This window comes from Falco peregrinus, chromosome 2 (assembly GCF_023634155.1).
Source record: "Falco peregrinus isolate bFalPer1 chromosome 2, bFalPer1.pri, whole genome shotgun sequence".
Classification (NCBI taxonomy): Eukaryota; Metazoa; Chordata; class Aves; order Falconiformes; family Falconidae; genus Falco; species Falco peregrinus.
Genome location: NC_073722.1, coordinates 2733180 through 2758122, shown reverse-complemented (window position 1 = coordinate 2758122; position 24943 = coordinate 2733180). Strand labels below are relative to the sequence as shown.

Genomic DNA, 24943 nt, shown 5'->3' with positions numbered 1-24943 from the left:
CATGATAGAATGAATAAGGAAAGGTAGTCGAGGCATAAGTCAAGAACCTGCAACAAAAGAGCCCAGGCATGCGTATTAAACTTCCCTTGGCTGGTTTACCAAAGTAAAACTGGGGCTGCAAGGAAGAGTTCACTTCTGCAAAAAGACATTTAAGAAATAAACTGGAAAATATAGAGGTGTTGAAATGCAGCTAAGTTTCAGGTGCTTCATTACCTGTGTTATTAAGCAGCATCCAGTTACATAGAGTGCTGTTTTGGCAATAAGAAATCTGATCTCCATCTTTGAGTGTGCCAGAATTAAACATTGCCAATTAGGTATATTATTCTATCTCCTTAAATTACTTTTACTAGATCACAGCATTTGGCAATAATATAAATACTGCTCTTTTTTTTCCAGGTAGAATGATGCAATACCTTTAAATGAGTCTACAGTTAAACTGTTAAATTATGTGCCATAAAATAAGCACGGCTTGTCATTTACTCCTGATATATTGTTGAGTGTGTTCTTAGGTTACCGACAGCTACAGTCTGCAAATCATGTAATAATTTGAAACATATGACAGTCATTTTCTCAAGTCTTTTGTGCTAGCAATTATTATATGGCATCTTAAAATTATGTACCAGAAGGTTGAATTGTGAAATAATAGAAAGCTCCAAGACGTGCCCATACCTGAGTATAGCACAGCATTTCAAAGAGGAACCCTCACTGCACAAGATAAAGAAGAGCGAAGGGGAGGGAAATCTGTACTGACAAATAAATTTGAAAACTTTTACCTCCAACTGGGGAGGAAAGAAGAGGTGGGATGAGGGCAGAACGGAGAGTGGTTAGAGTACAGTTCCTCTGGGAGAGGCTCTCTTCCGAGTTTCCTGCTTCAGTGGGACCCAATAGGAATCACAGAATCACTTTGGTTGGAAAAGACTTTTAAGATCATTGAGTCCAACCGTAAACCTAACGCTACCAAGTCCACCACTAAACCATGTCCCTAAGTGCCACATCTACACATCTTTTTAAATACTTCCAGGGGCGCTGACTCAACCACTTCCCTGTGCAGCCTGTTCCAGAGCTTGATAACCCTTAAGAAAGAACTGAAGGGCCAGGAGACTTACACATGGTTGTTTTTTTTCCTCTGAAGCATACAGCCACTGCCAAACCAGTCTGCTCCATAATGCTTGTTGGACCTCAGGTGCATAACCAGATGCAGACAGGACTATGTACAAATGCATACATCCTGAATCCCAAAGACAGGAGGGTTGGTAGTGATAAATATACAGAGAGAGATGAAATATGGGAAAACTCAAGAAGAAAAGACCAGTAATGTATTGTTGTGTACTGACAGAGACTGCTACTAGTTTTCTCCCAATGTATTGTAGCAACTTAAATTTTAATCTCTCAACTGGCATGCCAAATGCTAACGGGAAAAGGCAGGATAGATTTCTGTCTTTTCTTGCTGTTGGGCAACTGTGGGTAGCAGGAGACTATTAGAGGGTTTGTTCATGTAAATCCAGCTGCGGAGGTTAACATGTCAGAAGCAGCTGTTTACACTTGAAAAAAACAGTCTGAAATCCCCCCAAAGGAAACGTAGGAGAAGATTTGGAATTTATTCTTATTTTATAAAATTTCAGAAGAAGAAGTCATTTTCACACCAAGAAGCCTTATTTCATAGATAAGGTATGAAACAATATTTGCAAATTTTTATACAGTCCTCAGTGTTAGCACGATGCTAGACTGTGTGAAGTTCAGAAAACAAAAGCAAACAAAACCAGAGTATTTCTCCTCTCTGCATGAGTCAAGATAAAACAATTTAAGTGTAAATATTTTGAACTAATGACTCTGAATCAAGTAATGTCTGCATGTAAGGACATCAAAACCAGAAAGTAATTGATCTTTTGTAAATCTAGATTTTTAGAACAGGATTGAGTGTTCAAAGGCAGGTCAAAATAAGTCCCATATGACTCTTTTAACCAGTAAATGTTTATGTATTTTAGCGCATATTTCATGTAAACTACATATTGGGTTCATACACATGGCAGTAAAAACGAACTCTAATCTCCAAATTTAACCACTGAGCCCAAACCAGACCTTTCTCTTTGAGTTATTGAGTCTGGAATTCTGATTCAACAGGACAGGAGAAAATTACTGATGCCCAGTATAATTCACTGCTAATGATTATGGCTCTCACTAGATAGAAAGTAAGAATTTACTTTTCTTGGACACAGAAAGGGAATCAAACTTGAATCCTACAACATTCCTGATTAGATAACATACTCTGCTCATGAAGGAATATATAAAAAGGAATCTTCTTTTGTAATATTTTAAAAACATATGAGAGTTACTAAAACAACTTGCAAGGGTCCTGATACAGACAGTTATAAGATTCTGGAGTACAGTAAATAGAATCCATATTAATTGTGTCCTTCAGGGAAAAATTACCTATTACATTTTTAAAAAGGTAATGAGTTCCATTTCATAAAAAAAGAAACAAGAGCAAGGTTTAGTGACCTGAATCTCTTCGTAGCATTAAGCCTGAACCCTGAGAGGATTAGAAGTCCTGTAATTTCACTATCATTTTCACTATACCCCAGGATTTCCTAACAACTAAGTAGAGGTAAACCTCTGCTCCATACATTCTGGACTGTGGATGTCATTCCCAGGTGCTTACTCTTATTGTGCACTATATATAAGGAATGTAGGTGCCTACAGCTGGTTTTGAATATTAGGCATTGCAATGCCTAAGTGTGTTTATGGATCTTGCCCAAAGTCATTTTGCCTGCTAAATGACATCATCTCCTAAGTCACATTGATTTTTCTTGAAACTAGGCTCCCAAGTCACTTCAGTCCTTTGAAAACCGCTATATAAGGCTGGCAAGAGATTATTCGCTAAACCACAGACCCGTTATCTCTTTCCCATCACAACAGCTATTTCTGTCTTAAAGAAAGAGAATTAGTCACATAACTGAAAATGGCAGTGGTGGGAAGCATAGTTTGTTTTGTTTTTTTTTTTCCAAATACAAACATACTTGCTTGGCAAATGAGGTTTTAAACAAAATGGATGGCACTTGCTTGAAATCATAATTCTTCCTATTGCATAGACCGTAAATAACAAGTAACTGAAATGGTGTAGTACTTAATATACGTGCCTCTAGGGAGAAAAAACTTAGGCAATAAGCCATGTCATAAATAAATATTTAGTATATTTGCCCTCAAAGCACTTCCATCCCATTTTACCAGGAAGAGCAGTATTTGAAGTGTTCCATATAGAGCAGTTTGACCCAAAACAGAACACACTTGATTACTCAGTTGTGCTACAGACAACAGGATTAAAAATAGTATTTATTTTTATTTTTCAGTTCTTTTCTGAAATTCAGAAAAATTCTCTACCAGTATTATTTTTTAAAAAGTAGGAAAAAAAACCCAACAAAAAACCAACCAAACTTTTGCAAACTGTTTCATACACTGAAATGGCTACAAATTGCCTCACTATGCAAATGGAATTCAGAAGCATAGAGAGCTATCTTCTTTGGAAGTAATTGCTCTTAGGATTAAAATAGCATCACTGGAATAATTCACTGCAATGAAATTTATTCATTTTGCTTTAAAATTTCTGCAAAACTTTGCATGCCCCAGAATTACAGAAGAAAGGGTAAAACCCAGGTTGCTGTAACCACATTTACAAGGTGTAGTGTGCCTGTCCTTGCATTCCATGCACTCAGGAGATAATAGGGAAGAGAGAATAAAGTGATACTTGCCCTTTCCTGTCCCTGTCTTTGGTTTATAGGACTGCTGTCAATACTAGTCCTGCTCAAGGAGGAGTGCAAGATTGTGCTTAACTCTTTTTTTAAGTACCTCATGTCAGTCTTGAAATGCTCCATTCCTTTTATCTCTTGTCCTTGTTTCCTGTTACATACATGTTGTATCCACGTTTTTCACTGTATTTGTGTGGAGAAATATACCCATATGGGTCAGAACTTAACTGGATGGAATAAAACTACTTTTCATCTGAGGCCGCTTCATAGAAACAGTACTAATTTAAAGTATACCCTACAATAAACATGATACTTGGGAATCAATGTTATGTATAAATTACAGTCATGCTTAGATATACAGGCTGACAAGAATTGATGGCAATTTTTCTATCCCTTTTAGAATAATTTGTAACATACAATACATCCTGTCAGGTACAATGTGCTGACATCTTTGCCCAAAAGGACAAAAAGAGTAATACATAACAATAAACTCCCAGGGCAGCATCAATTAACACTGCCAGACTAAGCAGTTCTTCTTACTTATCTTACTAGACTGGCTTATTTAATAAACAAAACAAGACTTCTCAAGAGGATTGTAATGTCATTAGTTTTATTCTTCTCTTCACCTCCTGTGCTGAATAGGATTTGTTTGCTTTTTTTTATAGTTAGCTGTACCTGTCAGAAATGTGGCATGTATTTTCTTATCCTGAAACTTTATGTCCTTTAGTAATATTTCTCCTAGGCATCCTCTGCGGCATTCAAATAGGGCCATGGAGTACAGCAACTTCTCTTTTTTCTCTTTTAAGAGTTTTGGTTGTCTTTTTTTTTTTTTTTTTTCTTTTCCTTAAGTACATTTTTTTTTGCTAACTGTCCCATATTTTTTACTTCTTTCTTTTTTTCTACTTTCACTGAAATATTTTCACTTATGCAACACTATTTAAACCTTGGCATGATCAAAGTCTATCTGAGGTACTTGGAAAAGTAACAAATTACTTCATCAATTATATTACTATATAAAGACAAGACCTAAGAAGGAAAAGTGAAAAATGGAACAAACTTGGCAACACATCTGCACACACAAAAAAGTCAGCTTTTTGTAATATTATTATTTCCTTCATAATTTCCAAAGTATAATAGACCACTGAAAATTTGGAGGGTTTTTGCTGAATCTGAGGATTGCGGGTGCATTGCAATAACACAGAGAAGGTTAGGTAGCACACTGAGGTATAATAAGAATGGCTTCCCACGTCCCACAAGACTCTGGGATTTCACCCGAGAAATAAAAATAGATTTCTAAAAGAGTTTTTGAAAGAAAGTAAAAAAAAAACCATAAAAAAATAATAAGACTACGAGAACCAAAATAGCGAAAGGCTGACTATTTCAAGGCATTCTTCTGGGACCTAAGACCAGGCTTAAAGTCCTTGGTCTATCAGAGCCCTTTCTAGGAATACATCATGTTCTGAGACGAGCCTCTGACTTTTGCACTCAGAATAGATACTCCACCCTGAACCCTAGGATTTTGTCTTGTGAAAATCTCCACCTACATGTTTTTGTTCCATAAAAAGTCCAGTACTCGGATCACATCTGGCATAATTCCCAGAAACTTGTGGAACCTTTTCAAAACTTCTCCCTCTCTTCCATGAGCACACAGGAATAAAACTATATGAAATAAATCCTGTAATTCAGAAGTTATCTTTTGGAAGGCTGAAGCAATTTTGGAACATTTTAATTTTTTTTAAGACAATATTGCAATGTATGGCTAATTATTATTTAATACAGGATCTCCTGTCCTTGTCAGTGTATGCATTAAAGCATATGTATAAATGACACATGGTAGGCTCTTAAAGTCCCCAGCATTTTAAAATGAAGTGGGCACATACACAATGACTAGAAAAATAAATTATTGCTCTTGCTTTCTTTTTGGTTACCAAACCCAAGTTTAGGTCAGACCACAATGTCAGTATTACCCACTCTAACTTGATGACTTAAAAATAACAATTTCAGTGAAACCTTGTATCCTATTACCTGTGTCCTTGGAAGAAAAGAATATTCTCCATAAGGGTGGACAGTAGAGTTTAAAAATCAACTATTGCTACAGGAAAGGTAGCTAAAGAACAATGAAGTACCACAAAGAACAGTCTGGGCATGGTATGACACTGAGTTATTCTCCCCAGCTGAAAGTAAAAACAAAAAGTATTCCTAAACAAAAGAGCTCTCAAAATTATTTGTTTGGAACTGAAGTAAACCTTTTATTTATTTTTATTTTATTTTTAATTTATTTTATTTCCAGAAATGAAACCATTTTTCTACAGTTATCAAAATAATTATATTTATCCTTTCTAAGAAAAGTGATTTTTTTTCTTTTATATATAAAAGACATAATAATATATATAATGTATAAAGAAAAACAGGAAGTCAAGGCTTATGCCAATTAATGCTATCTGTAATTCTCTGCTATTAGCCAGATAGTCAGAAAGAATTAACATTCTCCATTTTCTTTTCTAACTGATAAACCAGAAAGAATGATCATTTGAAGCATTATTTTTAAGGAGGTCCTTACCTTTGAAGTATTTTGCAGTTCCTTTTGGCAATTTATTGAAATGGAATATTTACCTGTTGTAAAGAAGGTAAGGTATTATTAGTGATATCTCAGAATCCACAGATAAAGTAAATCACCTTAATTGGTTAAATATATAGAGATTAATGTTAATTATGTTCCCCTCAGTGTATTTCTATAATTTTTATCAAGGAAACTTCAGGGTTTGAAAAATGTGATATGCTCTTAGAATTGCAAAAAAATTAAAATAATTATGCTCGATGTGATTCAAGTAGATCTTAAGTGCTGATCTACTTATTTTTGTATTTATAGGCAAACCACCTTTATTAGTCTGAGCATATATCAGTACTTGTTTTACGTATGTACCTACAGATTTTTCTACAACCTCTGGGATCCAAGTGACTATGCGTACAAAGAAAATTGTCCAGCATTTTCTCGTATCTCATTCCTTTTCTATTCATGCACTCCCTCTTGTTTAGCACTTATGTTTTAAGTTCCAAGGCCACTTATTATTTCTCCAATTGAACAATATCTTGGACAACCGAATTCTGACTTGGCAGTGTTATGGCAATAAACAGACAAAATAAATACTGTATACCACTTAGTATATGGTAGTATGGTTTGGTGCATACAAAGATTAAGTCTGCATCAAATAAGTTTAATTTACAAACTCAGGAAACACCCACCACCACCACCACCACCACCCACACAGTTTCCAGAGTTGTAGGACTAAAATCAACTTATTTCTCATTCTTTTCATGACTCAAATAATCACAGAATACATATTTCTTTGAAATCTCGCCTTATTTCCTGTTAGGCTGTAGCATTTGGAGGTATATCCCGATAGAGTGGAAGTCTCATAAATGCAGCTTTTTGATAGGAGCACATCAAATTTACTGTCTCACTTCACTGCTTCTATTGTATTTCATTTATTTTCATCACTGCAAAAGTACAGGAATGATAACTGAAGCTTTCTTTTGTCTTTGATTGGAAAATGTGAACTAATACCCCCAAGATTGCATATGTCTATGATAGCAATGTTTCACTCTGTCCTGAAAGCATAATTTTCAGGAGTCTGTTGGTAAAAAGTAGGCTGGTTTCATTTCTGCCACTAACAAAATTTTTACTGAAAGTGTTCCCAAAGTGTCATTGCAGAAAAAAACACTAAGTTCTTGAGAGGGAAAGTACAAGGACAGGTGAGGAAAAAAAATTCTTATTTGAAAAGATAAGGTAAAGGTTTTCACTCTTCCCTACAGTATTTAAAACTACTTGTAAAAACCATGATGCCTTCAGAAATACATACAAAACAAAGAAAATTGCAGTTAAATACATTTTATGTTTAAAATTTCTTTTAAAATTAAGTTAGTAACGTTTTAATACAGGAATTATGATGTAGTAAAAATGGGATAGATTTACAAAACTGTTCTGTGTCAATATGTCAGCCTTGATAATGGGAAAGGCTGAGAAATATAGGAAAAATATGACACACGCACACCCCCCCATTTAGTTTCACATAAAAAACTGTATTACTAATTGGAATGACATGAAAAAAAAAATGTCCCAAATTCCCACCTCAGACAGGTGGGAGAAAGGTTCAGAAAGCGTAAGAACCATATTTTGGCAGAAAGACATTCAGTATTATACCTCCCCATTACCTAAAATAGGTTTTGTTCCTTATCTTTGGAGTATTCATGGCATAACATACTTACCTGGTACTGAACACTCCAATATAACAAGAAAACATTGGGCTGAATCTTCAAATATGCACAAACAGTGAAGTCAAGTGTTAGATTTTAGTTTGCTCTAGAGGCATCATTCCGAAGCAGATTTCCATAGTTATCCCAGGCCAATCAAGAAACAAAAAGCCAACCATGCAAGTACTTCTAGATCAACAAGTATTCTGTTGCCTGCAAACCTTCAAAAATAAATGTTTTCTGACACAGCAATGGGAAATGTAGTGATCACGCATTTTTCATGAATTTTAAAAAAATTACTTTTAAAAATACTATACATTTGTTTGTTGATTAAAATCAGTCTGCCTTTAGCCTTACAAGTTCTTTTGTGCAAGCAATGATCATCTGAAATGGCTTCTGAGTAGATAATTGCTTATTTACGGGATCACAGAATAGATAGTTACATATACTCCCAGTTGGAAACAAAGAGTGAATGCTAAAGTAATACACTGTAATCTGAAGGATAATAAATAGAAAATCATGTAAGCATATGGTGAAAAATAGACAGCCTGGGAAATTAACACTTTTTTGGGGCATTTATTAAAAAGGAAGAAAGTCTTTTTAATAAAAGCTACATTCTCTTTTTGCTCAATGGCATACTGAAAGCACTGTCAATTCCATTTATTTTTTTAACTTTTTGCCTGCTGTGTCTTTTACTATTTGGTACTGTCATTGATGTCCTTCCATTTTGGGGTATTATTTGGGTTTATTTTATAGCAAAAGGAAAGGATATTTTTATTGTAAATGATGACTAATCTTTTGTCATTCTCACTGTAAGGAAATATGACTGTTCCAGACTTGAGCACATGTATTATACAAATGTGTGCTACTAGGTAAATAAAGAGTAATTTAACACATCCTTGTATTATCTAAGGCAATTAATAGGTATAATGATGGGCAGCAAAGTTCCTATTCTAACATTGGTCTATTGAAAAATATGTTCATAGAATTGAGGGCCAGCGTAGATCTGAAAATTGCTAAATTAGATATGTTACTATGATAGCTGCTCACTATAAACTAGATCAGAGCTGAGTAGACAAGAGGACATTTCCAAAGCATTGCCAAGTTCTTCCATCTTTAGATATTTTGATGAGTTTTTGAAGTGTTATTTCAGAATCCGTTAATCTATGTTATTCTTCTCAAGTGCATTCATTCTACATACTGTGAAATGCAAAGTATACTAATGTATTTCAGAATGCAGATTTTCTATGATGACATACTAAAACACCAGGAAATCAGGCACCTCTACATGTGAAAGAATCTGTTCTGTTTAATGGCAGTTTTTGAACTACAGCTCCACTAAATATGCAGTTTGGTGGGATTTCTTTAATTGTTAGTCTTTAACAATTTAAATAGTATTTAATTTAATAGTTAGAGTGCATCACAGGATCTGTAAGGGAAGGTGACTGTGAGACAGTAGAATTTGAATGCTGCCAGTGTCCTCAATTCCACATGTATCTAACTATATTGGCCTTTACATTGTATATACCACAATGCTAATAGTTTCCTTAATGATTCCTAGAGCTTGAATAAACTTGTATTCGTTTTATTGCATTTTACATTTTCTTTTGCTTTGGATTCATCAGAATCATTTAAACAAGTGGCACAATATCCTGACTTCCATGCCTATCCTGAATCTAACACATATCTATTCATGCATTTAATTTTCTCATAATCAAAATAAGAAAATAACCATTATCTTAAATTTTATCCATAGCTTCTTCAGCATTTTGATGAATATTAATTCTAGTTCTTTTATATTTATGGTGAGATTAAAGAGGCAAATCTTTCTGACAGAACTAATCAGAATCAACCCGTTTCAGTAGCTGCCAACAGAAGGATCTTTTCTGATAGATCAGACACTAACCATTAGGCTGAAAACTATGAATATCTATTTAATTTCAGTTCTTAATTTTTTGTCTGGTTTTGCATTAGCTTTCTAGTTTTTTTGTCTTAAATTTTCTGAGTTATAAATGAAAAATGCAGGTATTCTGTAAGAAAGATATTATTGTAAACATGACTGTCTAGAATATGATTTGGAAATGAAAAAAAATGAATAGCAATAGGTCATATTATATTAATATCTTTTAGCAACAGTTTTAGGCTTAGCCGAAGATCACTCATATTCAAAGTTCAGTAGGGTATTGATTTTTTCATTTAAAAAAGTCTAAAAATTGGACATCTGGCATGACCTTAATACCTCTGTAAAATGAAGAGTGGCAAATAAATACAGTGGTAGTTGCAAAAAGAATTTTTCAGTCATTAAATGATACATGTAAATATAAGTAATATCTCAAAATATTATCTTCCTAAGAAAAAAATAAAATGCATATGCCTCAATCAGGAGGAAAGAAGAGGAATTCTATTGGTTACTCTCTAGAACTGTCTCCTACTGGTAGATACAGTTGTTCAGTTCTTACAGAGTCTTACTAGAGTGGCCAATCTACACAAAATAATATTTTTATTCTTGGGCTACCTTAGTTTCTGCAAAAGTACTGCAATTTAAAAAAAACACAAACAAAAACAACCAAAAAACCAAACCTGACAGGGTTTTTTGTTTTGTTTTGTTCATGCTTTTAAAAATGCATTTCCTAAAATGCAGTGAGCAGAGGAGAAAAGCTTTGTAGTTCTTTCTATAACTTTCTAAATAATCAGTCTCATCTGATCTGTCAGGACCAAAGCCACACAACTCCCTTGCAACCTTCAATAGTTCTATGGTAATTTGCTTTGTATATACTGAAACTGCAGAAGAATTGCTACTGATGGCTGTGCTTGCCCCATTACAGCCAATATATGTGTGTGAACATACACACACACTGCGTGACACATTGTGGCACAGAAAGGAACCAAGCAGAGAGAACTGGCCTTAAAATTTCAGTTTACACAATAGCATATAACTTATTTAAAGATGATGAACATTAAATAACTGTCAATAATTTAAAACAAATACAGTTTACCATCATAAGACATTTAAAGAAAATAAGATCTTGACAGCCAGCCATTTTTTATTTATGAAAAGATTAGGAATAAAATTGATAATGATAGTACAAGCACCATAATTTGGATTTACATAAAGCCTTTGATAATGTCTCAAATGATAGTCTTCTTCTTAAACTGAAAGCAGGAAAGATTCAGGTTAAACATGGGAACAAATAAAGAACTGATTAAAGTAAAGTGATTAGAAAGTAAAGTGTTGAAAAGGGTCACAAGGGAGTCAGTTCTCAGATCTTTATTGCTTCTAATCTACATAAATTACCAAGACAGAGAAACTAGCTGTAGAATTGCCAAATGCACTGATGACTTACAACTGAAATGAAGAAGTAAGTGTAAAGCAAAGGAATTAAATTATAATTCCCCCTGGAAAATGGTTTACATATTAAATGGAAAACAAAATTTAAGAATGATAAATACACCACATAAACCATTCCCTGCTTTTCCTTAAAAAAACTACAAGAAGCCTACTTGCAAATACTATCATACAAAATTTTCTGAACCTGTCTAAATTATTGAAAAGCTAAGATAATGGGAAACAATTTCTTTATACTGCAGCTTTAGGGTAAAAAAATAGCAATTCCGGAAAAAACCCAACCTTATGATCATAACACTTGCAGTTGCATCACTATTATACAATAACTAATATTCAATCCCTTTCTGTTAGAAGTCTCAAAACAAAGAAAACACAAAAAGCCACCCCTCCTTACACTAACACTACCATAAATTTACCAGTAAATTGAAAAGGTTTCCATTGAAGTCATTCTTGCCATTTTCCCCATCTCCTAATTTTTCATCTCAAATAAAACTTAAAATCATCAAGTTCCAACAGAAACCAGGAAAAAGAAAACATTACTCAACACAATGAAAAATAACCTTTCTGAATGTTATGCTGGTTTTTCATCTTTGTTTTGTTTTGTTTTGGTGTGGTTTTTTTGGTTTTGTTTGTTTGGGATTTTTTGTTTGTTTTTTAGATTACACAAAGTAGTATGTAAATGCTGAGGATCAGACTTACAGAAGAACATATATCTATACATTACTGATAGCACAAATATGACAGCCAAGTGATAAATATTATAACCTAGTCAAAATGCACGGAAAACTTTAGCAGCTAGAAAATATATCTTAGAGATGAGGAATGAGTAAAGGTGGTATCTCGTAGGAAGCCAGGTCACTACAATTTGACACATTCTCTATGCTACAGCAAGTGTTGTAATTTTATTATTTGTATCCTTCTGAAGCCTTTAAAACTGTTACTCATATGATTGAAATATAAGACAATAAGGATAGTTTTAAAAACCTAAATATACAGGTAAATACATGTTTTGGGTTTCGGTGTGTTGTTTTTTTTTTTTTTGGGGGGGGGTGGTGTTTGGTTTTGTTGGGGTTTTTTTTGCAACCCATATTCCAGTCTTGGTTCAGTATCACATCATGCCTCCATCCATGTCTCCCTCTAAAAGTCATATTACTTGACTTTAGTTTGTACAAAGAGTTATCAGGGAAAAAATGAAGTGACTGCAACACTCAAAAGAAGAAAACAAAAAATACGGGAAGAATTGCTCCAAGATCTATTTCTTATGTTCAGCCCAGATTTATAATTACACATACATATGATGCTCAAGACAGCTGCATAAAGACAATGGAAGCATTAGGGTTTATAGTGTTGATGAAATTGCATTCCTGTGCCTGTCTGAATGGCAGCTGACGTGATAATTTTAAGTCCAGGACCTGCCAAATATTTTCATACACTACACAAGAAATTATGATCAAGGGTTGTTTGTATCTGTATATACAACAAAAAATAGGGGAAAATAAATTTGTATATAGGGAGAAACAAAAAGGAAGTAAGAGAGGGAAATTAATATTAATTCTATTTTATTGCCACACACAGTTTTTCAATATTTGGTTAAAGAATTTAATATCTCTCTTAGAGGCCACCTTTTTCAAAAAAGTTGTAGTTTGATAGCTTGATACCAAACACAGAAGGTTTCTATATTTATTTTCCATTGCCATTACTTGCTTTGGGTTTTAAAGGCCATTAATGTTATTGATTACATTAATTTGAAAGTTACTTGAATAACAAAGAAAATTAATGTTAAATGGACAACTGCATAAGTTAAAAATACACAAAATTGTTCTGGTCTTCAGAGATGACTCCTCCTGGGTGTTTCCCCATCGACCAGTTCAGGACAGCAGGAACAAAAAAGCCCAAACAGAAACTTTAAATTATTTTTTAATGTCCTATTAAATAGAAAAAGCTTGATCATTTTTCTTTCACTTTTGTCAGTAACATCCAGCAACCAGAGAGCTTCCTGGGGAAGACAAGGGACTGCTTAGGTTACAAAAGCAAGTATTTTTATTATTTTTGTACTTATACTAAGTATAAGAAACAAAAAGTATGGTCTGACAACAAATGGCATAATAATTTTTACAAATCTAGTCTAACATGTTATTCATTAAGAAGTTAAATATTCAATATTTCTCTCTTAATTTTGAATTTGGCCCAGTGATAAAAACTTCTTCTACAGACATACTTCTTTCCAGAAAAACTAGATCATCTTGTAAGAGCATCAAAACTAAGATGATCTTACAAGATCTAGCGATCATCCAGTGATATTCCTAGTCTTCAAGACAGAAGCAGAGAATTTTGCTCTAAAGAACCAAGGTTCTGTGTCACACTTACCATGAGAACAAAGCTTTTAGGCAAAGAACTTTATAATGGAATTCCAAGCTGAAAACCTGGGCATTTCCATTTACAGACATCTTCAGTTATTTGGAAGACCCTAGTCAGGGTATGCCTTAAACTCACATGACTTCTTAGTTGTGCTGGTTTTAGTACATGGGTTTATAAACATATAAAGCCTAGCTACTTAGAAATGCCGTAGGTTTTAAGAAAATAATATAGCACCATATTACAGAATTACTGCACAGAATTACTGTGGGGGTAAGCTTTATCCTATGGTAGAGGGCACAACCTGCGTACATGCCATTATAATTAGGATCAGTTACACCCATCAGTCTATACTGACATCTACTCTGTGTGTAACTTCGTAACAAATATGCCATCAGCATCTATTTTGTGATTAAAGTAGTGCATTTGTTCTTCGTTTCACCCTTCTTGGGTGTGGAGTTGTTTAGGGTTTTTTATTTCCCTATTAATTTTTGAAAGTCAGTATGGTGATTTACTAATGAAGAATGGTTGGTCAGCTTTTACAGGCAAGGACAACCATGTTGTTTCTGGGATTTTATACATAACAGGGGCTGAAGGTCCTTAAAAAGTAAAACATAGCATCTTGTTTCAGCATCTATTCTGTTCATAAAACAGGATTATATTGTTCTTATTACACTCCTATGTTCTAATTATTATTATTTTACAATTACTTAAAAATACATCTCTGTTATTTCAGATTCTTATCAATGTTGACAAGAACCATGAGCTATATAAGTATATTGACACAAAAATGTGTAAGTGAATCTCCCGAAGATGGCATAGCAAGCATTTTTGTCATAAACCATTACTTTTTTATACTTGAGAATAATATAAAAATCATTCATTTGTGATAGATGAAATATTAAATACTATTGAGGTATACAAGAGCATTCTTATTATTTGTATCTTAGTCTTTGGTTTCCAAGCAGTTAATTGTGATGAGGTAGCATCATTTAAAACTTGATATGCAATTGAATAACCCTATTCAAATACAAGAGTGTTGAAAACATCTTTGTCAGCAGCTGTTTCCTGACACTTATGCATACCTTCTATAGAAAGGATGACAATAAGAATATTAAGATCCCACAGAAAATAAATTATACCATGAATTTAGCTGTAACAAAATGTAACAATCTTCAAAGGGCACAAATAAAGCCCCCAAAGTCCCGGAATCCTTCTGAAAGTCAATCATGTCAAAGAAAACCCACAAAACCCTATGTATGGCAACTATATGCAGAATGGGAAATAATCAAAACCAAACAGATCATAAATAAGACCAATAAGCACCTTATTTGTTTTAAAAGAACTATGTGAGATGGAAATTACAAGACACATACAACAGAGCCACATCAAACAACTTAAGTTGCTATTTCGATACCACAAATAAAAGAAAAGCCTCTTATTCCAGTGCAAGGAGACAGAACAGTGCAATAAGCTAAAGTTTTCTAAGATCTTTTATCACATAAATGTTCTTGGTTAGAGTTTTAAGACCAGAGCTTTAAGAATTATAAACTTTGCTGTGAGTGATTAGTGCTGCCTTTCAAGATGACAAATACAAAAGGAATATATAAATTCTGTGTCATCATCAGGAAAATATTTATGTCCACAGATTCTGAATGCTGAACAGAGAAACATCGCTATTTCTGTCACGAAATTTGAAATTCTATTTGTTTGGCTGAAATTGGTATACAAAGAGAAAGTATTTATAGAAGCATGGAGCATCTGTGCTCATCAGTCTCTCTGTATATTGAACTATATGTTCTTAAATCCGGAATGCTTTTGAGATGAATTAAACCTAAGAACATCCCATAGTTCTACTTAATGTTCCTGAAACTGCTCCTTAGGAACAGCAATTGAATAGCCCTGTGAGAATCATCATAGAAAAAAAGAAGTATTATCTATTATCTAAGTATTGAAGTGGTTGGTAATCTCCCAAAGCTCAACAATTTGAAGGATTAAATATTAAATGTACTATGAGAAAACCAAAAGTTTAAGACAGGAAAACATATAAGAGAGTATAGGAGCAGTTTATTTCAAGACACATTTGGTGATCTGTTACAGATCTAACTGTTGAAAAGCATTTATTTTAAGCTGTTGGCATTAAAACAAAATTTAGGCTGAAAAAAGAAACTTTTAATTACTGATGGCAATGTATGACCAGGATAATAAAACAGGCATATAGAAGTCAAGTCAGACACACACTAAAAATACAAATCAGACCAAACTCCCTTACATTTGAAACAGAAGTTGTTAATGGGCAGAGCTAGCAACAAGGCTGACTTTGTTATTTGTTCAGACGTAGCACCAAGGCTCTCCATCTCATTGTCAAAACCGACAGCTTTGTGAACCTCTCTCTGAATTTGGTAAGCTGCAGAGCTCACTGCCTCAAGAGGCAAATTTCTATTGCCCCAATTCAGAAAGTATTGCAAACGTTTTTCAGCAAGGGAAAAATCTCAGTATAAACATTTGCCTAAAGCTATACATTTGTCTAAATACTATCCTGAATAGGGATGTCTATTTAAATCTTGTGCTAATAAAAATGTTCCAGCACACATTCTTCAGTGAGCCCCAGAACTGACAGCATTTGTTTCTCTATGGCGGGACAAGAGATGGTCCGTGAGCTACAAGCACTGGCCATATGCAACTCGCTCGCTCTGCTGCCAAACACAAGTCCTGCCTCAGATCACAGAACACCCTCCCTCTCTATTACAAAGAATAATGGGCGAAATCCCTCTTTTTTTTATCTAAACCCCAATCTTTATGAATCTGGTAAGAATCTAATGTTTTAAAGACCTCTACTCCTCTGCCAGGTTTGCAGAAATTAGGGTTTGAAAGCAACTCAGGAGAAGCAGGGATCTAGCGATAACCTGAGAAAACAAATGAGCCTTAGGAAACTACATTAAAAAATAAAGTGATAATAACTAACTCTAAAATATCACGTTGGTTAACAGCATTAAATTGGTCCTTCTAGGCCTAGAAAAATGAGTCAAAAATCTTGCAATATAGAGTATACTAAATTTACAAACCTAATAAGACCTAACATTTACATAGGATGGGAACTGAAACAAGAAATAATTTTCCCTCAAAATACAAGAAATCAAATTTACATTGCCAGCTTAAGAATACCAGTTAAAGAATATGGAAGTATAATGCATAAATGGTTCAGAACCTTATCCACAAGTATCAGATACTGTGGTTTTATTCCAGTGAGATCTGCATTCCTTGCAAACTACAACTAATTATAAATTGGCTGATACACCAATGCTATTAGGCTGTGTTAACATTTTGAATTTGTTTGCCCACCTTAACTTCTTTAATGCAAGTCCAGCTACTTTGAAAGAAACAAATTTTGTCAACACTACAGTTGTAAGCTATTTTGTAATAAAGGCCATTCTATGCACATTAATAATACTGACAAGAACAGATGGCAATTATTGCTTTTAACAATTATTTTTTTTTCTGTTAGTATTAACTAGTTAGGCTTAATTTCTGTTGTTATGTCCACTGGGCATTGAGGTAAGATGCTAAAAATCTGCCCAAATACTTTCATCTCTTTCACAGAAACAGAATTCTTACTAAAATTGAAACACTGTCATTTTAATTAACTCATTAGGGATGCATCTAAATTCACCAACATTGCTAGTGATTTTTAATGCTTTTCTAATATTAGAATGCTTTATAAAAATTGAGCAGCATTCCTGCTAACTGTATAGTTAAAACATCATCTGCTGTATTTAAAAAATAGATATATCCATAAAGATAATTAAAATATCATTCATATTAATCACCAGAAAGTTCTCTGCAGCTTTCTAAGCGTGCTGAAAAATCTCTGATATTTAAAAACTTAAAACTTTGGATTTAATTGCTGTTCACTGATTGTCTAGGAGTATTAATTTTTCTGTTGTCTCTCTGGCAAGATAATTATGTCCAATTTAGGCAGCTAGGTGGTTCTCTTCTTCAGTCATGTTAGCAAAGAAAGAATAAAATGCCTAAACTATGGTCTGTAATAGCCAACACTCTTAGCAGGGAGCTGCTTAACCTTTGTCAAAAGATAACACCAAAAATAGTCTTAAACAAACACCCCTTAGGGCTTCTCAGCAGGGGCATGCCTGCTTTCAGTTAAGCTTCATTGCCACAAGCTGTTTCAGTTCATAGTTTTCAAGCACTCAACCCATGATCTGCAGGCACCTTAAGGATATGGTAGACTTCAGAGCTAGCTATAGCCAGACCTGACTACTAGCCAGACCTGACTACTAACGTGTAATTTCAGTGGTGTGAAGGAAGACTCTATTCAGATCTTCCTAAAGACTGAGAAAAAGATATAATGCTGATACAATTTCTTCTGAGGCTGAACAAAAAGCGACCCTGGAAGCATCGGACAAATCAATTCCCGAGACCAGTAGGTTAAACACAAGGGCACGACAAACAGCTCAGGATATTCCCGTCACAATCAGGCAGACACGACCTGATATTCCAGAGTAAAAGCTGGCTCCACCTGCCACATAATTGGATTTTTATTAGTCCGGGCTGGACTACAGCCCAAACACATATGAAACTCACTGAAATCCCAGCTATTTGGAAAATCCAGGAAAGGGAAACTGACTTCAGGGCCTTGCATGAAAGAAGTAGACATGAATCCAATATTTTTTTAACATCCCAAGCATCAGATTCTGGGGATTTTGGAATTATGTTCTTTGGCTCCTTTATGTAGAAGCTTTCCAACATTGGTGTACTGCTTAAAGTGTCAGAGAGGAATTTACAGAGCACAGTTGTAATCCTGTCACTGGTGATCACCTTGGGAATAGAGTCATGGCTTTGATGAAAGTCTAATAACTTGGTGAAGCCACTCATTGGAACCACGCCAGTCAGTTACATACCTAGTTACTAAAATATGGTTCCTGCTTTACAAGGTATATATATATTTTAGACATTTGATCACTCTTTATCTTATTCTGAAATAATTCACTGATGGATATTCCTAATCTAGGAAATATTTTTAATCTTTCCTTGATGAGGGTATAGCATTTTTTGCACTAGAATTTTCTAGTACACTAATTCTGGTGCTAGTTTATTAGCAAACTTGACTGTGTAAAAAATAAAATTACACTTTTGAGACTCGGTGAAATCTTAAGATAGCTGTAAATAACAGGAAGATTAACAATTTACCTAACAAACAAAAGGGTTTTAGGTAAAATCATTTAAACAACATTTTTTGAATTATATAAAGCTACTGTAGTGAGTTAACCCTGGCAGGATGCTGTCACTGCCCTCCTTGGCTGGGTGAGGGACAGAAAATTTAACCAAAGGCCCGTGGGTTTACATAAGGACAGGGAGGGATCACCCAACAATTACTGTCACGGGCAAAACAGACTCGACTTGAGGAAATTAGTTTAACTTATTACCATTCAAATCAGAGTAGGATAATGGGAAATGAAAGCAAACGTTAAAACACCTTCCCCCACCTCTCCCTTCTCACCAGGCCTCAGCTTCACCCCCAGTGTCTCTACCTCCTCCCTCCAGCAGCGCAGGGGATGGGGACGGGGCTGCCATCAGTCCCTCACACGCGGTCTCTGCCGCTCCTGCCCCCTCACGGGAGGGCTCCTCACACCCTGTCCCTGCTCCAGCGTGGGGTCTCTCCCACGGGACACAGTTCTCCATGAACTTCTACAACACGAGTCCTTCCCATGGGCTGCAGTTCCTCACACACTGCTCCCGCCTGGGTGCCCCACAGGGACACAAGCCCTGACAGCAAACATGCTCCAGCGTGGGCTCCTCTCTCCATGGGGCCACAGGCCCTGCCAGGGTCACAGCTTTCTTCGGGTGCATCTACCTGCTTCGCCATCAAGGTTCTCCCCAGGCTGCAGGCCGGTACCTGCTCCACCATTAACCCCCACGGGCCGCAGGGGCACAGCCTGCCTCACCGTGGGCTTCACCACAGGCTGCGGGGGAATCTCTGCTCCGGCGCCTGGACACCTCCTGCCCCTCCTTCCTCACTGACCTGGCGGTCTGCAGGGCTGCTGCTCTTACTCTCTTGCTGGTGCAGATTATTTTTTCCTTCTTAATTCTTTATTAATATACTATCCCAGAGACACTGCCACCATTGCGCATGGGCCCAGCCTTGGCAAGTGCTGGGTCCATCTTGGAGCCGGCTGGCATTGGCTCCATGCGACATGGGGGAAGCTTCTAGCAGTTTCTCACAGGAGCCACCCCTGTAGCCCCCTGCTACCAGAAATTTGCCATGCAAACCCAATACAATTGGAGCTGACAATTTACCAGAACATAGAAAATGTCTGTTGCCATCTAACAAATAAAACCAAAGCATCCAAACTAAAACTTTATGATCCTTAGAATTATTCCTGTCTTACAAGAATGTTTTGTGTTTTTTTAAGCACAGGAACTCATTTTTATTCACTAAGGATTCTCCACAGTTGATACTGTTTATCATAAACATTTCAGAAAAAAAAAAATAACTTGAATAATCATCTTGGCAATATATCAGCAAGCTCTAATTGGGAGCCTTCAAATTTAAAGGAAATCTAAAAAAACCCAAACCCAAACCCAAACCTTGCTACAGCTATATTATGGTTATTCCCTCCCTACTGCTCGTATCAGGACTCAAAACAGATCATCTAGTTCAACAGCTGCAGGTGATCAGCCTGAACAGAAAATGAATCTTTCGAATTTTGGAGCATATACTTGTGCTCAGGAATTCCAGATATCAACTAATAGGATATCCAAGACATGAAATAAGAAGAATGAAGTATTCGTTTCAAGTGGAAACTGGTGAATAAAGTCTAAAATGCATTGTCTCACAACGAAAGTAAGCATAGAATAACTACTATTTCATTATTTGGTATTGAGAATTTGTAAAAGTGATCTCCACAGCATCAGTGGAATTAATGGAAATATCAGATTCACCAGCTGCATTCAAAGCCCAGGACCCCACCTATGGGCTTCAAGAATCAGCCAGTTGTCAGTGCTGTGGTTTTCCTCAGTTTCCTATACTAGATTTTCCTTCCTATGTAAAATACATCATTAGAGCCAAGAATTATGGATTGAAAAGTGCCCAGAACAAGGAGAATTCCTGACGTTCACAGAGTTTAGAAAGCCAAGCCCACAGAGTTTTAAAAGCTGGGAAGGGTCTTGGGAAATTCACAGATCCATTTACCATCACAGTTTTGAGATCACCTCACTTCTAATCCCATTTAGGCCAAGATCTGACTATATCAGCTCTATTAGCAGCAGAACAGTTTAAGGTTGCATTAGCTTTCTAAATATTACCTTTTTATGTCAAATTTTGAGGATGGAAATTTCTAGAAATGTCTTGATATGGATACCTGATGTGGGGCTTTTCTTCTGACCATTGTAAAATAATATGCATCCTATTGCACACTTATTATTCTCATAAAGTAGTAGAAAATGGTTTTTTTCAACACTTTTCCATACTTTTTTCGAAAGGCCGCAGGAACTTGCTATTCAGCAAAACCAAAAAGGCCAAAACTAAGCAGGTTATTTTTTACAGCATTTGACAATGGAAACTTCTTTCTTAAAATAAATTTTGAAACAATTCAAACAAAAGGATTTTTATTATTGGAAACTATTATCACCTGAGCAACTGTTCTGCATCTAGACACATATCACATACTTGGTTTTAATACTGTTATTGATCTTGGGGAAAAAAATTAGAAAATCCTATTTCTCTCAATTAGTTTTGACAGATGATGAGGTCAGTAAATCATTCTTAGGCTGTGTTTTGAAGCAAGGTAACAAAGACAGTTGCTCTGCCATGGCTGTGAGACCTTTGCTATTCCTGCTGAGTTATTATCAAATGCCTGGCTTCCACCTGGTGAAATTGGTTCTTTTGAAATTGTTGGGTAGGATTCTAATTAAATGTAAGAGAGGCTTGAACTGGCTGGTAAAGTAGCTTTGGAAATATCTTTTACAATGCTCTTTACCTTAAATAGACAATCTTAGCATCCTTAAAATTTTGATCTGCTGAGACAACTTCATTCAAGACTCTTCTTTACACGCCTGGATTCAGGAGGTTTAAGAGGCAGTACAGCATCCTATTCTACCAAGAAATTTTCTTGCACAGTGCAATTCTGCACTGGAAAGATTTAGTGTGGTAGTACAAGCCAGCTTTAATATGATTCTTAAAATACAGCTAGGGTACCAAGCTAATTATTCTCACCCTATTCATGCTTCAACTAATTTGAGCCAATGTGATTTCACACTCTTTCTTATGGCTCCGTGTAATCTTCACCGTGTGCTCTGACATTGTTTGAATGGCTAGAGAAGGCAAAGTAGAGTAAGTGTAAAAGCACCTAAGAAATATTTCATATCTAGTTCACAACAGTCATTATATGTAAAAGGGTGATAAGCAGAGCAGCACTAACAAGGCAGTAAATGTTATGCAGATGTTTATTAATTCATTTGTTTGGATTGCAAGATCTCCCTTAAAAAAAAAACCCAAAACAAACCAACAACAACCAAACAAAAAAATTAACAATGAATATGTGGAAATAAAAGTGCAAAATCACAGTATCCTGATTCAAAAACTGAGAAAATATTGTATTGAAGTCATCTATTGTACCTTTTTTCAGATACTGAAGAATTTTAAAGTTTTCCACATATGATCTCCATATTGGCAATTATTTGCTTTCAGCTTACTATGGAGCTCAAATGAAAAAGTGGCCTAACAGACTGAAGGAAATTTACTGATAACTTAAATGTTGAATTTACTAAGAAGCAAGATATTTAAGGCAGAGTACAAAGGCAGCATGGGAGTCTATACTATATCTAGTATAGACTAGATATTTAGAAGTGATAGGTCTGAGTACATCAGCCAGAAGCAACAAAACCATATACAAGCACCCTGTAGTTCAGTGGAGCCCGGAATTAAATACCTGTTATTTTATGAGACAAGGTTTACATAAATAGCTTAAAATGTAATGAGAAAGTTGGCACAGAGTTCATTTTAAAAGTGCAGATCCTGAAATATGCCATGTTGATTAACATATTATACTATTTGCAGAGGATACAGAAATGAGCATCAGTCTGCTGGTCAGAAGTATTGAGCAACTGCCCTCGCATCACTTTCTTTTTTTCCCTTCACTTATTAAACTGTATTTATTTTGATCCACAATTTTTTCACACTTCTCCCTTTCCAATTCTTTCCCCCAAATTGCTGGAGTGAGCGAGCAGCTAGTAGGTGCTCAATGGCAGGCCAGGGTTAAGGCACCACAACTTCACAACAGTAAAGCTGCATCTTTCAGCTTAAATTTCTCATTAACAACAACAACAAAAAAAAGGTTAGGAAATTAACATATTATTTGAATTAAAAAAAACCCACCAAAAAAAAAAAAAAAAAAAGCAAGCAAAACCACCCAGAGATGAGCTGGTTTGGTTGTTCTAAGTGTCTCTTTCTGAAAGGACATTTTCAGAATGATTGATTCATGCTGTCATTGGAACGTACATATATATAGCTTCCTTACCCACAGTTATGAAAGACAATTGCCAATGCCATAATCAGCAGCATGACTTCCCTAATCATAAGGTTTGTCTTGAGAGATGCTATGCAAGGAGATGGTGCAAACAACGATGGTCTCAAGTTTTCATTCATAACTGATAACAAGAATAGCCTATTACTCTAAGAACCATATTTGTAGTCATAATCTCATTGCTATTAAAGTGCTGTTATTCCACTCTGTGCAGTTATTCTATGCATGTCTTAATTCACCTTACAAAACTGATGAAAACTACCCCAAAAGCAATTACATGGGAAAATATCTATGGATACTCTAGAGTATAAATTTTTCTGTGTATCTTCAAATATCACAAAAAGTACACAAAAATAGGCAATACCGCACCTGAGGCTGCCTAGCATTAAGCAGATGATCCAGAATTGCTGCTTCTACCATATGAATGTTCTTCGTCTCCTGATAATAAGGTTGCATTGCCATTCTCATAGTGTTGATCTGGTTGAATCAGTGGAATCAGGTGGTGACTGATAAAGAATGTTTAAAAAGAATAAGCCTGACAAGATATATTAGTTCTATCAAATGCACGAACAATGAAGTTTGTCTTTTTCTCCAGGGATGAGGTTTTCTAAGAAGCTTAAATCTAGCAGATAGTTTTTGCAGACACAAACCTTTTGAAATATAATCTATGGGAAATGTAGCCTCTATTTTCAGGGATGGGACCAGTAGTTACAGTTTCCACAGTGCTGTTGCTCTCTGGCTGGCTGCATTATTACTCCCTTCCTTTACAGCTCTAGTGCAGAGGACTTAGAAAGACACCAGTAGGGAAGCATTCCCCACAGAAACACAGAAACACACACAGTCCCTAACTATCACCCTTCGGAGCTCCCCTTCAGCCTCATTGGGTTACTAGCTAACTAGAGCATTGAAAGATTAGAGAAGAAACCAACACAAAGCATGGATAGATGATAATATTTATAATGCATATAGGGAAGGCAGTGAGCAGAGAGACGAAGATGTACGACTGGAGCTAGCTGCTCTTCTTACATTTGTGTGTAGAGTAACAACACAGCAACAGATGCATTAAGTGCAACCAATTTCTTCTATAACTTCTGTAGTTAATCTATGTTATTCTGCTATTTGGAGATAACTACAGATACAAGACATGAAAAATATGTATGCAATCTCAACACCTTAGCATTTCATCTGTTTTTTAAAGGTGTTATTAATAATTACGAGAAATACCATTGTTAGAAGTTCACATAGCACATTGAGTGTAATGTTACAGTTCCACACAGCAGAATGACTTTCCTCTAACTTCATTTTTTGTGAAGTTTATGTAAAATATGTAAAATTTATGCCTGTGTGGCAGCAGATAATGGTGACCTGATATATTTCTGAATGACAGAAATATTATTAGAAATATTAATGTAAAGTTAGCCTAATGATAAGTTTTGAACTTAAATCTTCAGTACTGCAGCTGAATGATTCTAACCTAAATTAAAAATTGGCACTTGTAAAAAAGCTGTTGAGACATGAAAAGATATAATGTGGTGCGTGAAATATGGAAAAAAGATCCAGTGGAAGTGTTGAAATAAACTATAAAGACTAAAGTTCTGGCACTGAGAATGTTGGATAGAGAAAATGCCTAAATATTTTATTTCAAAATCATATATTGAAAAATAAGGGGTTTGTTAATAAAGGGTAGGTATTGGAGGAGAGGCATTTTT

General features: G+C 35.3%; 1 long non-coding RNA gene across 2 annotated transcripts in view; it reads right to left on the bottom strand.

Annotated features, from left to right (window-relative positions):
* The window catches only part of LOC114010315 (uncharacterized), a 631839-nt gene that overhangs the window by 420585 nt on the left and 186311 nt on the right, over positions 1–24943 (bottom strand). For both annotated transcript variants that reach the window (XR_008745520.1, XR_008745521.1), the window contains exon 3: positions 6304–6356. This is a non-coding gene — a long non-coding RNA (uncharacterized LOC114010315). The remainder of the gene's footprint in view (positions 1–6303; positions 6357–24943) is intronic.